Source organism: Bos javanicus, chromosome 12 (genome assembly GCF_032452875.1).
Source record: "Bos javanicus breed banteng chromosome 12, ARS-OSU_banteng_1.0, whole genome shotgun sequence".
Classification (NCBI taxonomy): Eukaryota; Metazoa; Chordata; class Mammalia; order Artiodactyla; family Bovidae; genus Bos; species Bos javanicus.
This window is the reverse complement of record NC_083879.1, coordinates 54,180,637-54,185,026: the sequence shown is the minus strand read 5'-3', so window position 1 is coordinate 54,185,026 and position 4,390 is coordinate 54,180,637. Positions and strand designations below refer to the sequence as shown.

Genomic DNA, 4,390 nt, shown 5'->3' with positions numbered 1-4,390 from the left:
CTCAGATGGGAAAATGTGTATTGTAGATTAGAGAATCTTTTCAGAGCTCCTACCACTCTAATATTCCATGGATAGAGAATGATGCTAGTGTTTCCTTATACATTGATAGAGACATTTCTAAAATCCTTTTCCTTTTTTTTCCACCTCATTTATTTTGGGGGGAACATGTATTGATAGCCCTTTAGGTTTAATGTTTTGCCTTAAATTTTTTATCCAGATGAAGAGGCTATGGATTCTTGAATTTCAGCATTTATTCTGAGAGCAAGCCAGAAATACTTGTGCTGAAAAGTATTCTTTGAACTTCAGTTTTATTACCTGGAGATGTTTGGTACTTTGACCAATAATAAATACCAGAGAATTCCTTCATGTGCAGTTCCCCAGGGCTGTATTGGGAAAAAAAAAAAAAAAAAAAAACTGTTTTCTATTGAAGAATAGCCAATTAACAATGTTGTGATAATTTCCGGTGGACAGCAAAGGGACTCGGCCATATGTACACATATATCCATTTTCCCCTAAACTCTCCTCCCATCTAGGCTGCCACATAGCATTGAGCAGAGTTCCCTGTGTTATACAATAAGAGCTTGCTGATTATCTATTTGAAATATAGCCATGTTAGGAAGTTTGGTATTGTAGGGCTTTAGATTTAGATAAGGGCCTGGGTGAAATGCCAAGACGTCTTGCTTTCAAATTTCCAGCCACTTGGAAGAAATGTGTCTTCAGTGTTCTTCTCTTCATGGAGATGCAAGTAGAAGCTGTTCTTAACTCGTGTTCAGTGAGGAATCACTAGAATATTTTTTTAAGATGTAAAGAAATGCTTGGGTTCTGGTTTTAACTTAGGCCCAGCTATTAAAACCAGGTTCTTCCCATTTTATAAATAGAGAATAAGAAGTTTTGCAGTAGCACATTTTACAGGTATTTTGAATGAGACAGAGAGTCTGGGTTCCATTTTGCGTGCCCTAGTAGAATGACATATATGATTGCTACAGTCTATGTATACTTATGTAAGAAAGTATTTAATAATATTTATTTAAGAATCAAAATGCATCTAGTCTTTTCTCTCTAATCTCCTGGATTTATCCTCATTTTTGTTCTCAGACCTCACTTTCAAAACGTAAATTCTAGCTTGTCCTTGCTGAAACTCACGCTGCGTTTATTGGTCAATTTACTCTTGTTTGCTACGACAAAGTCACCATCCCAAGAAAGGCTCAATTTTCATGTCAGATAGGGACCAGAAAAGGATTTATAACCAAGTTCTTTAAATCCTAATAAGTCAATTTCCTCATCAAAAATATTAGTTACCAAGGTCTAAATGAGGTCACTTTCAAATGCCAGGCAGAAATACAGTACTCAATGATCTACTATAAGTAATTCCTCTAACTATAAATTTTAAGATCAAGCAATGCAGAATTTTAATCAGAGCACTGAAGAACCTCAAGCTGATTGTATCTCTGCTTAACAATAATGGTTAAAACATTAACAACAAAAACAGTGAATGTTGGAGAAAATTCTTTCTAGACTTCAAATGCAATGAGTTCCTGGTTAATATGCATTCTTGTATGGTAACACCCAAAGCATGCATATGTGAATACAGACACCCCTATATTTATAAGATTTTTGTAACTGCAATGAAAATATTTTGTAGGATGTGTAAACTGGAGGCTCCACTGAGTTGCTCTAAAATTATTTGGTTAAAGGGTAAATACACCTTGTACATCATAATGAAAGTCTTATAGGTAGGGGTAGAGATTAACACTTCGGGCTGTCTACAGAATATTAATAAAATTCAATATATTTTCTAAAAGGTATAATTTATATTTTGTGGAAATGAGACCCTTTTCTAATAAAATTCTTCTGTCCTTCATTCTGTTCATATAATTCTGCTATAAATCATCCTGTAGGAATATTTTCCCCCTAAATATTCATCTCAGGGAGAACCTATTTAAATAAGCCCTCTTAGCAAGATCTTTCAGAATTAAAATTACACCACGAGCGATACTTCATCCAATATGTTTCCTCCTATAAAATTTTCTTATGCCTAGAATAATATTTTTGTTGAATTACATTATGTTCACATGGGCGATCTGAGGTGACTTTGATAGGAAAGAAACACTGCGGTAAAAGAGCAACAGATTATTTCTGCCTTTTTAATTGCACCTTCTCTGAGTCCGCGCCGTGGCAGCTCCTTTCTGCTCCCCCATCTACATATATAGTGAGAAAAACCTAAGGGCACTATTCTCAGCTTCACCACAAAGAAAGAGGAAGAAGGAAGAAAAATGGCTGCTGGATAGACTAGGTGTCCGTGGTCTCTGGTAAACTAGAACATTATGCACGTTCATAGTCATCCAGAGCTAATTTCACCCCACTGTCTGCTAGTCATTAGAATAAAATCTTTTATTTAGTTCTGATAGGAATATAGTAAGTAACTGGATTTCTTAGGATGTGAGGTAAAATACGGAGAGGAGACAGACGTGTCAGGCATACACACACACACACACACACAGAGGCACGTGCACACACACACAATACATTAATGTCAGAACCTACGCAAGGTCTCATACTGGGGGTTGCCCCTTGAAAATATTACAGGAAGTTTCTGTGAATCAGACAGACTGACTCCTCTGGGCTTGGAGGAGCTTTTGATGGGGGTAATTAGCAAATCTTTTGCTTTTGTGCATCATTAAGTGCTTGACAGATGAATATTCACATGCTTTATTTCATCTAATTTCCATATGGAAACTGAGGTTTAGTCAGGTTAAGTGACTCCCTAAGATTACACAGGTCTTGGAGATGTTTTCTTTTTCGTTTGTTTGCTTATTATTTAACTATTGTTGATTTACCAAAAAATACCCAACTGCTTCATGAATTTGTATGTCATCCTTGAGCAGGGGCCATGATAATCTCTGTATTGTTTCAATTTTAGTACACAGGCTGCTGAAGCAAGCACCTTAGTATTGTTTTCTGATGCAGAGGCCAGGACTCCACCAGTGTGTTGCTATCAACTCACGTGTTCATCCTCCTGGGCCTTCTGGGAGCCCTCAGCATCAAGCGAGAGACGAATCAGGGGCTCCGATTAAACGTGTACCTTTGTGAGATCTGTGTGAGAAGCGGTGGTTCACACAGGCTCCACAGTCCTTGCAAACACTGGAGACTTGATAAACCCTCTGTGTGTGACATGGAGCATCACAGCCTGTAGAATAATTGTGTCTGGGAGCAAAAATCACTACCCTTATCCTCTGTGAGTTCCAAAACCATTTGGTTTCCTAGAGAAGAGCAGACTAGAGAGCAGCCGCTGGCCTTCAGTACAGTTCACAGACATTTACGACATGCCCATGTTAATTATAAAATACAGTATTTGTGTGTGTGTGTGTGTGTGTGTGTTAGTTGCCCAGTCATGTCCAACTCTTTGCAACCCCATGGACCGTTGCCCACCAGGCTCCTCTATCCATGGGATTCTCCATGCAAGAATACTGGAGTGGATTGCCATTCCCTTCTTCAGGGTGTCTTCACGACCCAAGGATCAAACCTGTGTCTCCTGCATCTCCTGCATTGGCAGGCAGATTCTTTACCACTGTGCCACCTGGAAGTCTCTATTACTGTTCAGTAATAGTAATTACAGCTATTATTATCTTCCCCACTTAATAGGTAAGCAGATTTAAGTACAGAGAGGTTAATTACTTGCTCAAAAATCACATAAATCCAGTAAAATAAAAATCTGAACCCAGCCAGAACTTAGGCTAGACTCTGCTGCCCCTTCGGATATTAGGAGCTATACTAAGTGATGAAGAGACCAAAATCAATAAGGGTCCTTGCTTAATAAATCCAGAGTCTGTATGGGAGATAAGGCTTCCCTGGTGGGTCAGATGGTAAAGAATCTGCCTGCAATGAAGGAGACTCAGCTTCTGTCCCTGGATTGGGAAGATCCCCTGGAGAAGGGAATGGCAACCCACTCCAGTATTTTTGCCTGGAGAATCTCATGGACAGAGGAACCTGATGGGCTACAGTCCATAGGGTCACAAACAATCAGAGCCAACTGAGCACAGCACAGCACAGTAGATTTAGCAGGTCCAATCATAGTTTCAGGTAAAGGAGGTATAGACTAGGGCAGTCTTTGTGACCTCAGGAGACAGTGGGAAGAAGGAGAGAGAAGGTGGATGAGACGGGACTGGGGTTGGTTTGGGGGGCAGTGGTGTGCAGTGAGGAGGTGGTGGGCACTGGGGTCACCCAGCTGTCAGGGACAGGGGAGGCAGTCATGGGGGAGGCCCACGCTCCACTCCCCCGTTTGGAATTCCGATTGGAGTCTGCTCCACCCAGAGCCTCGTGAGGAGAGGGGATGTGAGCTGTGATTGGACAGAACAAGGTCTTCCTGGTGCTCTGGAGGTTTTCTCAGTTC

At 40.3% G+C, this 4,390-nt stretch overlaps 1 non-coding gene across 1 annotated transcript; it reads right to left on the bottom strand.

Annotated features, from left to right (window-relative positions):
* Window positions 1-2,839: 2,839 nt before the first annotated feature.
* On the bottom strand, window positions 2,840-2,944 carry LOC133258687 (U6 spliceosomal RNA). The gene has a single exon (XR_009740144.1). It is a non-coding gene; the product is annotated as a U6 spliceosomal RNA (small nuclear RNA).
* Window positions 2,945-4,390: the final 1,446 nt, after the last annotated feature.